Source organism: Dipodomys spectabilis, unplaced genomic scaffold (genome assembly GCF_019054845.1).
Source record: "Dipodomys spectabilis isolate Male_0828 unplaced genomic scaffold, ASM1905484v1 ptg000088l, whole genome shotgun sequence".
In the NCBI taxonomy this organism is placed as follows: Eukaryota; Metazoa; Chordata; class Mammalia; order Rodentia; family Heteromyidae; genus Dipodomys; species Dipodomys spectabilis.
Genome location: NW_024870765.1, coordinates 677,502 through 691,392, shown reverse-complemented (window position 1 = coordinate 691,392; position 13,891 = coordinate 677,502). Strand labels below are relative to the sequence as shown.

At 35.4% G+C, this 13,891-nt stretch overlaps 1 pseudogene; it reads left to right on the top strand.

The window, feature by feature from the left end:
* The first annotated feature begins 13,017 nt into the window (after positions 1-13,017).
* LOC122111769 lies at positions 13,018-13,114 on the top strand (annotated as a pseudogene).
* Positions 13,115-13,891: the final 777 nt, after the last annotated feature.

Below are 13,891 nucleotides of genomic sequence, written 5' to 3'. Positions count from 1 at the left end.
TGCCTCCTCTCTCTCCCTATCACGCTCATACAGAGTCCTTTGTACGTTGTCATACTTTTCATTTATCATGTTTGCCAGCAGTGTTTGTAGAGCTGTTTGGGAACTCTCCTCTGGATTATTCATTATCTGTTCTAACCCCTGATTATCAGGATTGGGAATTGAGATACCCGAATTTGCCATTTTTCTTGTGTTTTTCCGGCTTACTCTGCCCATTTGAGATGAAGATAGCACCAGTTTTGTGCTAGAACACTATCTTAAGGCAACCATCAACCAAAGTTTGCATTTGTACAGTCAATAGTCTACAGATACAATCTCGTTCAACAGATACATCTATTCGACATCAAACAACTATATGTTAAAGGACTTTGAACCGCAGAGAAGAATTTGGAAAACCAGAAATTATTAGGGTTAGGAAGAGATGTGGGTAAAAAATAGGAATAGATTGGTGTGGGGAGGCACAGGGAGAGTTAACTATGTCCTAATCACAATGCAGGAAATAGGTTGGGTAGGATGTAAGTAGAGAGAGAGAGAGAAAAAGAAGAAAGGGAAAGGGGAATGAAAAGAGACCAGAAAAAAATAGAAACGTAAAAATTAATGTTATTTTAGAGATTAAAAGACCATCGATTTATAGAGGAATATGAATATGTTGAGAGAAGGGGAGGGACATAGAGGAGATGAGAAAAACTTTAAAAAAATGCTTAAAATATTGTATAGGTATAAAGAGGTAGTACTGCTATTAATGAATTTAAGTCTCAGAGGTTTTGAATTGAGTAATAAGTTTGTGGATTAAGTGTGTACACAATGGGGGATAGGGTCTACTGGTTAACTACGGGTTTATTTGAGGATGTGCAGGACAAGAGTTAAGTCACATAAAGATGAACAAAGAGGAAAAGATGGAAAGGATAGGAAAGTGAGAAGAAAAGATCAGAAGTTCAGTAGAGCTAGAAAAAAAACAAAAAGATAATTAAGAATGAAAGAAAAAGAGAAAGAAGACAAGAAAAGAAAAGAAAACACACATTCACGTATTCCTAAAATAAAATTATAAGAGGAGAAAAAAAAAAGTTAATGGAAAACAATTATTTTTTCAGAAGAGGCAAAAATTAAAGATTAATAAAAGTTTTAGAAAAGCAAAAAAAAATTTTTATATATATATAAGGTAACAAAAAACGAAGAAAAAAAAAACAAAACAAAAAAAAAGAAAAGGAGAAGAAAAAAAAAGTTCTTTGATTTTTTTTTTTTTTGGGAGGGGTGGGAAGAGTCCTGTATCTCCCTTTTGTCTGTAACCAGACAAAAGTCTGGTTGGAGTCTCTGGTCAGCTTGAGGTCCTGTGGCTTGATTGGTTTCTTAAGTCAGTTTGTTGGAACAGGCAGAAAAATGCTCTGCTTTACCCAAGATTTTGAGATCCCCCTCCCAGGTTAGTTTACTGGGAGGGTGATCTGCTTTGAGAATCACAAAAGAGGGGGATGCAGTGATGAGGCTAGGTTCTGGGTAAAGTTGAGGCTTTTCAAGGAACAGTAGCTTTTCCCTGGGGCTATTTTGTGAAAAAAAAACTCACAGCACCGAGCCTGGAGCCATTCTCAGGGTTTCTGTTTTTCAATTGATTGTGGTGGCTGCTAGAGGGAGGGGCAGCCTCTGGCTCTGGCCACCCAGCGAGGAGAGCCACTCCAATGGCTGGTGCCTGAGCTGGGCGACTCCTCCCTGGATGGAACTGAGTCTGTGAGGTCACCTCGCCGCCAAGTTCCTGTGACCTGCCAAATGACTAGCTCTATTCCAAGGCCTGAGCTGGAGCTAGCCGCTCCTCCGAGCTTTGTCGGTATCCAAGATGGAGATCACCGGTGCTGGGGGGGGAGGGGTGGCCTTCCCTCCTCTGCTCGCAGAGAAGGAGTGAGGAAGTGGGGCTTCTACTCACGCGGAGTCTTGGATCTCGGGTCGTCTCTGGTCTGCAAAGTGCAGGATGAAGTTGTCCGCTCCTTGTCGGTTCTTGCTGGTGTTGAGTAGAATCCGCTCGTCCGCTGCGTCTGGCTCCTTCGTCCCGGACTGCGTCTCAGGTAAGCCTCCGCGGCGGTGGTCGCCGCTGCGACCCTGCCGCCGCAGCGGCAGCTGCTCAGATGTGTCTGCTTGGCTTCCCCTCTCTTGACTAACTCTCTGTCCTGTGATGGCACACTTGGTGTGATTCTCTGGCTTGGGACTGTTCACTGGAACTCTGAAACTGTTTTCTATGCAAGAGCTTGTTCAGATTCCAGCTTCTCCTCCGCCATCTTCCCGGAACTCTCGGGGATTCTTTTCTTGTACAGTAAAAAGGAAAGCACAAATTAACATGAACTTTATCATTCCTCTATGTTCATTTCCTTTCCTGGGATCAGTTTCCACATCCAGTAGCAGTTACCTCCAGTAACAATAGATGGTGCTGCCTGAGTTATGATGAATGATTTCTGGCTTCACTGAAATAACACAAGAACACCTTTGGACCTGAGGTAACACGTCTTTCAGAGATAACTTAGTAAAGAGAAAATATGAAATTTATGTTGCATATAAATACATTATCCATGAGTACATTGAGTTCAAACTTTGTAAGTTCTCTGTAAATTAAGGCGAATTTTAAATGGGAAGAAGGTTCTCAGATCATTCTTTTTTTGAGTGTATGTGTTGCGCATTATTTCCCAAGTGTACATGCATTAACAGTAAGGGAAACAATGGCAATAATAGGAGATAAAGAAGTTCTGTGTTTAAGTATAAGCGGTCAGTATACTATAAAAGACTCTACAAATAAGACAACATTGAAACAATAAAGCCAAGTCCAGTATTTTGATTTATGGGAGTGATATAGAGAAAACATTACTCCCAGGTGGCACACGAATTATGAGGGCACTCCCTTTCTAAATCATGCTTGCTAATAAATCAATAGAAAGAAGAATGGAAGTATAATTCTGCTTCCAATGCAAGTCAGATATAAGAGCATGGACTTAACTGGAAAAAAACGTCCATCTCGAAAGAGCAGGGATTATACTAGCAATGAACTGGTGGCTATCCTTTACTTATATATTTTTTTGTTGGTGGTCATCTTGGCAATTGAACTCTGGGCCTGGGCACTGTCCCTCTGCTATTCCACTCCAGGCTAATGCTCTTCCACTTGAGCCACAGTGCTGCTTCCAGTTTTCTTCAGTTAATTGGAGAAAAGAGTCTCGGGGACTTTTCTACCTGGGCTGGCTTTGAACCCCAGTCCTCAGATCTCACCACCACCCAGCTTAGGATCACATTACTAACAGTGTACACTCAGCGTATGTAATGTGTATGTTCATCTATCTTTATATGGATTCTTGAGTTAAAAATCTGGGCTGCTCACGGACTAGGAGAAGATCTTTACTAGCCATACAACGGACAAGGGTCTCATATCTAAAATATACTTGGAACTCAAAAAATTAAACCACCCAACAACAAATCCTCAAAGAAACAACTGCCCAATAAGTAAGTGGGCGAAAGACTTAAAGAGAAGCTTCTCTGAAGAAGAAAGAAGGATGGCCAATAGACACATGAAGAAATGTTCAACATCCCTAGCCATAAAAGAAATGCAAATCAAAACAACATTGAGATATCACCTCACTCCAGTTAGAACAGCAAAAATCAAGAACTCTAACAACAACAGATGCTGGAGGGCATGTGGACAGAAAGGAACCTTACTTCATTGTTGGTGGGAATGTAAACTTGTTCAACCACTTTGGAAAGCAGTATGGAGGTTCCTCAAAAGAGTTCACATAGAACTCCCCTATGACCCAGCAATCCCACTTTGGGGCATTTACCCTAATGTTTACAAAAAAGACCACACTAAAGCTACCAGCACAACTATGTGTATTGCAGGATTATTTACCATAGCTAAGATATGGAACCAACCCAGATGCTCCTCAGTAGATGAATGGATCAAGAAAATGTGGTATATATACACAATGGAATTCTATGCCTCCATCAGAAAGAATGACATTTCCCCATTTGTTAGGAAATGGAAAGGCTTGGAAAAAATTATATTAAGTGAAGTAAGCCAGGCCCAAAGAAACATAGGTCCCATGGTTTCCCTTATTTGCAATATCTAGTATAGGTATGAGTCAAGCGGAAAAAGTCAGAGAATGTGATGTTAGGAAAACGAACCCTCAAATATGTATTTTAATGTTTTTGTTTCTTTCATGCATGTGTTTCTAACGCATTTATAAGATTATTTCTTGGTTGCTTTGTATGTCCCTCCCCCACAGTGTAACCCCTGCTTTCACTATATTTGATGTCAGTATAACATGTGGAGGAGATGGGGACAAACAAGTCGTTTAAGGATTCAGGTGGACCTGTTACAACAATGAGAAATACAAAATGTCATGTCAAAACCAGCTTTACAATGTCGGAGGGTGGGGGGGTATGATTGGGTGGGGGGGAGGGGGGAGGCTGGGAAGGGAGGTGAAGGGTAAACAAAGGAGGAGGCTGCAATGCTTGGTAAGAAATGTATGCATTATCCTGCCCATGTAATTGTAACCCCTCTGTACAGTATGTTCTCAAATAAAATAAAATAAAGTTTAAAGAAAAAAATCTGGGCTGGAGTATAGACTTTACACTCATAAAAATGTTTGTAGTTTAAAAGTTGATTCTACGGGATAAATAAAACCAAAGAATGGAAAGGAGTCTGGGAAGTTCAGTTTACATCCAGCCTGGGCAGACCAGTTTTTGAGACACTATCTATAATTAACCAGCCAAAAGCTGGATTGGACAAATGGCTTAGGTGATGGAATATGAGTCATGAGCAAGAATGATGAATAAGAGCTTGAGGCTTTTGCATACATACATATTAAAATACACATACACACAGAGGCACTTATATGTGCACACACAAATACACAAATGAAGCAACTCTCAGAATATGTAGAAAAGTTAGAAAACAATAGAAAATATGTCCTGAGTAAGACTAGAATCACGTGATAATTTTTAAAATTAGAAAGTCTTCAAGTGAACTTTCTTCAAAAAAGTTTGAGAATATTATCTAGGTTGGGACCAGAAATAGTAAGAGAGTCAAGTAATCATTATTAAGGGGATCAGATCCATGGAGGAATAAATCAGAGACCCCGCAGGTGCATTTGAAAATGTTCGTATCCTGTGTCAAAGATTAGAACATCTTTGAAAATAGTACATGAACAGTCTGAGAAGTCTAGTGGATAGTATCACTGGAGAAGTTCAGAATTGCTAGTCTGTATCTAGATTAAATAAACCAAGAAACTATGCCAAGGCACTGTGATACAAGGCTAGAATTCTAGCACTCAGACTAAGACAGGAGATTAGAGAGTGGAATTACATAGTGATACCTTCCTTGGACCAGGTAATATAATTTTGTCTTAATAAAACAAACCAAACAAGAAAGGAGTGCACAGTTGGAAGTTTGGGCTAATTTTGTCACTATGATTTGAGAAGTCAAGTTTCCTATTGCAATGCAACTCATATATAATCCTCAGTTGTGTTTTAAATGCTCTCTTCATTACAAATGGCTCATTATTTCCATGCAAAACTCCCATCCAAAGTTATCATAATTCTGTTTGATTCCAAAGAATTAATGAAGGATTACAAAAGCTTAAGCCCAGAGAAAAAGCAAAGTTTGACTAATGTAGGACTTTGTAGATCTTGCTAAATTAGAATTTAGATTTAAATTAAATGTTTTTAATTTCATATTCTATAGGATACTACAAAATTCTTTTTAATAGAGGGTTTAATTGACAAATTCACAAATGATTCTTGCATTCTATTTGCGTAGAATATTCTTTCAAGTGAGTTGTAATTAGAACTTAGTTAACAGATAATTCTATCAGTTCATGTATGAAATGATAATGTGAATAATATAGACAGAGTTGCCAACAAATAGATTATATAAATTTATAAATTTAGAAAGACAGCAATTTTTGAGGCTGTGGTATAACATGCTATAAAGAGAATAATTTTGTGACATCTTCTTTCTTCTGCCTGCATGTAACACAGGAAGCAATTTCCTTAATTAGGTACCTTTGTGTACAATGAAAAAAAATGCTTAGGTTTGGGGTTTGTTTTAGTTTTTGTTTTATTGGTTTGTCCTACGGCTTGAACTCTGGGCCTGGACACTGTCTCTAAGCCTGTTTATGCTCAAGGCTCCTGCCCTCCCACTTCAATTTCAGTGCCACTTATGTCTGGCTTTTTCTGAGAAGTTTATTGGATATAAGAATCTAGGGAATATTCCTGCCTGGGTGGGCTTTGAACTGTACTCTTCCGATCTTAACATCCTGAATATCTATGATAGTTAAAAAAGAATAAATATAAATAATATTTGCAAGTATTTTGATCTCAAGAATACCACTGGTGGAAAAATGATACAGCCCAGTTTATGGTGGTGTTCTTTCCAGAACACGGAGGGCAACACATTAGCAGAGGTGTAGTATTTTTTCACAATAGGGATAAGCTATTCATGATGTGAATTAAGGGAATTTTGAGGTGCACACTACATGTTGGAAACTGTTGGGCTAGGATGACTTTATGGCATAAATCTTGGGATTGATGGTCATAGAAATAATAGCTTAATCTGATAAACAATTGCTTACTCTTGAAGAATTAATTATTAAGATGCTTCATTGTTTTATCCTCTACCACAATGTTGCTATTTTTCTGTTGACTTCTCAATCTGTAACATCCCATTGGAAACTGCATTTATTGCAGAATTTCATAACATGCAAACAGATATGGAAAGTTCAGAATTTGAAAATGAGTAGTTATCAGTCATAGGAATTTTGAAGAATACATATATTCTCTCCTCTTAGCAATGCATTTTCTTTCAAAAGTTATGGGTTTCTAAACAATTACAATGTTTTTGGTTTTGGTATGAGAAAGTAATAAACTTATTCTTTTTTCAAAATATTGGCAAGTATATTGTGAAAATATTGTCTAGTTGGTTTCAAGTTGATGGTCCTCTGATTAAAAAGGGGTAATTAATTCAAATTAGATGCCAAATAGTGTTGATTTTTAAAAAGTTACTACACAAAGAATAATATGTACTATACCAATACAGTGAAATTATATTTTATGCAGCTTATTTTTAAAATTTAATTTTATTGTCAAAGTGATGTACAGTGGGGTTGCAGTAATTGTAAGGTAGTGAATATATAACTTTTCAAAATAGTTACCCCTCTCTCATTTTTCTCACAGTTTTCCTTCACACCCAAACCCCTCAAAAGTTGTAATGTACATTTTCAACATATTGTCTTTTCTCGCCATTTTGTTGTTCATCTTCCCTTCCCTAATTAAGGTAAAGGTACACACAATACACAGGGTATCAAAATCAAATACAGCAGGGGATAAACCATAAGGGAAAACCCCAAAGAAAATAGAAATCACATAGTATATTAAAAACAACAACTGCAAATAAATATCTGTTTCCATATCTTGGAGTTCATTTTGCTCAGCATCAGCTTATATGATCATATATATGCATTACAAAACCACTTGAAAATAATATTTTCACCGACACTTTATCATGACAACAATATGTTAAGTGTTTTTGATGGTAAAGGTGGAATTAGGATTGGTGAATTCGCAATTCTGATAAAGGAATTTCAAAAAAGTTTAAAAATTGTGATAGGTAAATTTTAACTGTTCAAACTTTTTAACAACTTAGCTTATTAAGAAAATTTAAAATTGCCTGGGAAAATAGGCTTTCATGCAAAGAAATCCATGGAGACTAAGCTGAGAGGGAGCAATGTGGGTGAAGATGGCTCATTTTCACAGTAAACAAACAAACCTCAGAAACCTTGCTATAAATCCTGTAGGTTCCCGTGAGAATTGTCCTTACCCAGAAAACATATTCTCACTGTGAAACAATGTTGTACTGGAATTTAAATTCAAATTTCTTTTTAAAAAGGCATCAAAATTTATGAATTGACCTTTAATTACCAAACAGTAATTCTCTGAAAAAAAATAATTTGGGTCAAAATATTTAGGGAGAAAGTGCCCTCCACAATGAAAGCAGGTATTGGGTATACACTTTTCTGATTAAAATACTTTCCACAATGTCTTTGCATGTGAAACACTGAAACAAAGAAAAAAAATCTGATTGGATATCTTAAACCAATGATTTCTCATTTCTAAGTAGCTCACAAAATATAATATCCTTATCAACATGACATAGTGAAGACTTCTCTTATTACATAAGCCAAAAAGTTTTGGGATCAGAAAATAATTGAGCAAATAAGAAAACACATTCTTAGAAGCCCTGGCTAAGCGTATTAATTTCAGCAGTAGAGGGATTCCAAAACTTTTTGAAATAGATTGTGTTAATATTTTTGCTACCTAAAGTGATTTTACAGAGCCTATTTGGCTCACTACAATGCAGAACAAATTGAGTGAAGACATGAAAATAAATTCCACATCCAAATAAAAAAGTTTAAAAAGAGAAACCAAGATGATGTAGCAGTGGGGGATGCCTTATAGTCCTTCAGGTTCACTAGACTTGAAGCCAAGAAGCTGTGATTAATTGGAAATCAGGCAAGAGCTAAGAGGAGAACATAGAAGTAGGACAAAGAATTATTGTCCGTTGTAACAGACACTGTCACACAGTATGGATGATTTAACTCTATTCTTCTCCATACATCTTGTTGAGCAAATGCAAGACCAAGAGAAAAATAATCTATTGAAATAATTTTTTTTCTTGTTGGTCATGGGGCTTGAACTCTGGGCCTGGGCGCTGTCCCTCAGCTCTTCAGCTCAAGGCAAGTGCCCTACCACTTGAGCTACAGTGCGACTTCCATCTATTGAAATAATTTTACAAAAAATATCTTCACTGTTCCTCATATGGTATCTAAGGGGAGTCTTTTTTTATTGTGAAAAAACTGTACAGAGGGGTTACAATTACATGGGCAAGATATTGAGTACATTTCTTATCAAGCATTGTAGCCTCCTCCTTTGTTTCCCCTTCCCATCCCTTCCCAGACTCCCCCCTCACCCAAGCCTCCCCCCACCCCCTCATCCCACCACCAAAGTTGTAAAGTTCATTTTCAACATGTCAACTTGTACTTCTCATTGTTGCAACGGCCCAACTTGTATCCTTATTTAAACGACTTGTTTTTCCCTTCCCCTCCACAAATTATACCGACATCAAATACAGTGAAAGCAGGGGTTATACTGTGGGGGAGGGACATACAAAACAACAAAGAAATAATCTTATAAATGCATTGGAAACAAATGCATGAAATAAAAAAAGTTTAAATACATATCTTAGGGTTCATTTTCCTATCACCTTATATGACCTTTTCTGCTTGACTCATACATATACTAACTATTGCAAATAAGGGAAACCATGGGACCTATGTTTCTTTGGGCTTGGCTTACTTCACTTCACATAATTTTTTCCAAGTCTATGGAGAGTCTTAAGAGAGAAGATAAAAGTGGAGTATTCTTCAGTTTCCTCGAAGCATCTTGTTAGCAAAATATATCTTTGAGGTTAGAAGTTATTGAATCAAAAAGTGGTGGAGTCCTTATTTTTGTGGGCACTTTAAACACAAGAAGACTTTCACGGTAAAAGAAAAAGTATAGCTAAATATTTGTGATCACAGCTCCTTGGACTGTTTTTTCAGAGACAAAGTTTTACATTAGAGTTTGTCCTCATTAATATAGATGTTGGGTTTTCCTGGCAACCAAATGAAAGGGTAAAGTTTAATGCACTCTCTTGGACAAGATAACAGCATGATAGAAAAAAATGGTAAATAAAATTTAGTGAATTAGTTTGACTAATTACTTTGCCAGAACAAAAAGGAAAGATATAATTCAAAATCACTTGACTTAAAAGAATGATGAAAGAGTAGTGAAGAGAGATGAGAGAAAATATAGAGGAGTGTTCTGTCTCCAGTAGTGTAAAGGGTTCTTGATCTTGTTTCTTCCAATCTATCTTCACAAGCTATCAAGTGTGGCTTAGGACTGGAGTATCCAGTGCAGAGAAAGAGAACTCAGAGAAGAAAATATTTGCAGCAGATGCAGGTGATTTATAACCTTAGACAATCTATTTAAATCTGTTCAAAATTCTCTGCTACCCCAAACTTCCCTCTTTGAACAGTTTTGTTTGCTTGTGATTATTGTGTGTTTTTGTTTTTTTGTTATGTTTTTAACTGAATTTCAAAATGTTGTGCAAGTGTATTACAATAAATATGTCTATCTAATTTTCCAATGCTCCTGGGTCAGAGTGACTCCTTCTATCATTCTCAACCAACCCCTTCTCCAATATTTATTTCAGATTTACCACTTCTTTTTGTCCCATGTGTACATTGAGTATTCTAGGTGTACTTGCCCCTTGTTCCATTTTTCATTCATTCTATGTTTTTACTATTATTCCTTTCTGGTTTCAACTTCCTGATAGTCATTCTGTTAAACTATCTGTTAATACTTTGAAAGGTTTATATACATTCCATGGAGTTTCAATCCTGCATATACTTGAACGTATGTCAGCTTATATTTCCATATTTCATTCATCTGCAATAACAATTTGCAAGACTGGAGATGTGATAATATTCTCATTCATTTGGAAGATTAATCTTTAGTCAACAAGAAAGTTTAAAAATGGCTCAGAATATATTCCTAGCTACCAGTTTTTATGAATGGATTTGTACAAAGTTTTGTGATTATTTTATTTGACATGGGATAATATTTTCTACTACCTATAAGTTTTGGAAAAGGAAGAAAACTAAAATTTACTACTATAGAGGAATATGATTGAAATAGAAGACAGATTTTATATTTGTCACATCTCTGATGAGTACCCATATTCAAGATTTAAAGTCTTATTTCATACTATGTTAAACAGATAGGGAAAACATAAAAGAACATATAATAAGGCAACTATTTGTGACTTTTTAAAATGTACCTTATTAAGTGATGAAATTTACTTTATTAGCTAGTGTTTGGGTTTGAATTATGGGAGGCTGATCTATTTAACACATTTCTGGAAGGCACCTACTGAACAAAACAAATATTGGGGGGTACTATTTCTACACTTTAATGAATGGTTGAAAGTGTTTGGCTTTAGTGCTGGGTAAATAATTCAACTCTATTGTAACTTGCTCCCTACACTTGTAAAACTTGTAATGTCACTAAGTATCATTGTCTTGAGAATGACAGCGTTTTTACACTACAGAACCAAGATTTACTGTAGTACCAGTAGTTTGAAGCATTAAGGATCTTCTCAATTAATGTTTTTCTGAATTATAATTGACCTGTAAGTAAAGTTTTCCTAGCCTTGGTAGACCAATTATGGATCTATCATTCCCAGAACAATTTTTAGGCCTACTTACACTGGACTGAAATCTTTCAGTAATCACTAGGAGAGGGGTATTAAAAATAATTTTGTGACATTTGCGATCTTGTTCACTCATATGGGCTGGGCATCTGTAAATTTAAAGTTGTAATTACTGTACTTTCTCTCAGATATTGTGATCTCATCTTTCATTTTAAGTTGTCTTGCATTTCAAAATTGCTTAATGCTGCGGTCCTGAAATACTATAGTAAATGAGAAATTGAGATGGATTTTCAATTACTTTCTGTTGGCATGTTGCATGGGCCTAGGTGAGAAATCTTGCCCTTGTTATATGATGATGCGAATAACTGGGACCTGGGATCCTAGGACCCTTGGGTCCTGCAGAAGAATAATACCTTGTAGACATCATATCAGCAAAATTTGTGTATAATCATTAGGAATGCTTCAGAAATATGGAGAAAATCAGTTTGGGACCAGTGAGTTAAAACAATAAACAGAGTAGCAGCGTAAAATCCCTTATAGATTAGAGGAAAACTATTTTTTTTTGCAATGTGAATTCAGAAGACCAAGAACATTAGAATGTATCACAAGTTTATACCAAAGATATTGCATTGATATTTTTATATTCTAATATGTATTCTAAACCTAATTATTTATATTCCAATTCCATTTATTGGAATAAATACCTATTTATTTCTCAAATTATCAATTAATTCTAATAAGTTTCACTGTGTGAACTAAAATATCAGCACATATAAATATAAAATGTATAACTATATATAAGAAAAAGGCACACGTTTTGCAATATTCTGTTGTGGTTAGAGTATCAAATTATTTAAAGTATTTAATGTATTATTTCATTATCTCTACCTCAGTGTTTGGTAGAGTTGGACCTAAAGCTTTACCATTTGAAGATTTACAGCCTAGTGGCAAGAGGAAACACTTTGATTAAAACATTAACAATTTAAGGCCTAATATCGAGGAGAGACATATAGACTTCTCTTGTAACTCTGAAAATATTTGGTGATAGAAATGCAGTAGTGTAAATTCCTGCCTGGTTGGATGGTAGACTGGCCAGGACATTAGTTAATCATGCATATGAACAATTTTTTCACCTTCTTGGCTTTAGATACCTTTTGAAATGATAGGTATAATAAACAATTATATTTTGATAAAATACCTTCTAGTCTGAACAGTGCTGTCTGAACTGTTCCTGTCTTTATGATACCTTGTAATTAAGATTAGTTTTGTTCCAGTAAGAAAATCTATGCTGTCAGGGTAAGATATTCTGGTTCGTCTGTTCCTAAATGGAAGACAGGTAAAGGGTCAGGTAGACATTTGTACCAATAAGATCTCATTTAGGAATTTTTAAGCTGCAGAAGTTTAGAAGTAGCTCTTAAGCAAGGCTTACTGTGAATCCTTAGCTCCACAAAGCTAACTCAGCTGATAAATAAGTACTTGAAAAGCCATCACCTTTGGACCTAGCTTTAAATTCTTCAAAGTATGATCAAATCTAAAATGAAAAAGACTTAAAATACTCATTGACAAAAAAATTGCAAATGTGAGCAATCGAACAAACAATATGTTTTTTTCCAATATACACAGAATTTTAGAGAAGTAATATCAATAGCATTTTTAGGAACAATAAGTTTTCCTAGTTACAAATAGTCAACCAAGGATATATGCCTGTATAAAGATTGCATCATTAACTACTTAAATTTAGAGGATACTACATGCTTCAACAGCACATCTACCCTAATTACAATACAAAGTTTAACACGGCACTTGCACAAGGATGATATGAAAATTTGTGTAGTATTCCATATTTTTCATTCTTCAGATGCAAGAAATGAAAAACAGTTATTAAAAATTGATTACAAAAATACAGTTGTAACGATACATGTAATTCATTGAATTGAAAGTTAGTTTGACATCAGTGTATTAAATCATCACCTTAGAAAGGCCTTTACATAGCATAACCTTTACAAAACTTTTGAAATTAGATAACATTTTCAATTTATCCCAAAGAAATAAAATACTATAAGGACCTAGGGGAAAAAAAGAATCTTAAACTATTTCTATATGGAATGCTATCTGAAATGACACATTTATTAATGAACCTATATATTATGAAACAATGTAGAATTAAAAGTATTATATCTAGGAGAGAATGAAATAGATTATGGATATTATACAAACAGAATACAGATTACTTTAAAATATCCTTTTTCAGACAAGCAACAGAAATATCTTTAGTTTCTGTATTACTCATTTCAACAGATAAGTTAAAATTATTTCTGATTATAAAAATCACAAACTCTGCAGAAATCATTATAGATGTATACAAACAAATCTTGAATACATTTTGACATCGAAGTTAGGCAATTCAGTTGGAAGAATAGCATGGAATCCATGAATATTTAAAGTAAGATATTAATGTGGCTTTTTATTGTGAAAATATTTTGAACGGACACAAAGATGGATAGGCATTTTTGAAATTTAAGAAACTTAACCAAACCATTATGACTTAGGAGAAAAATTTTTGCAGCCTTCCACAACTTCAAAGAGGTGATACATACTTAACCTTTTGGCAATATCAAATGCAGC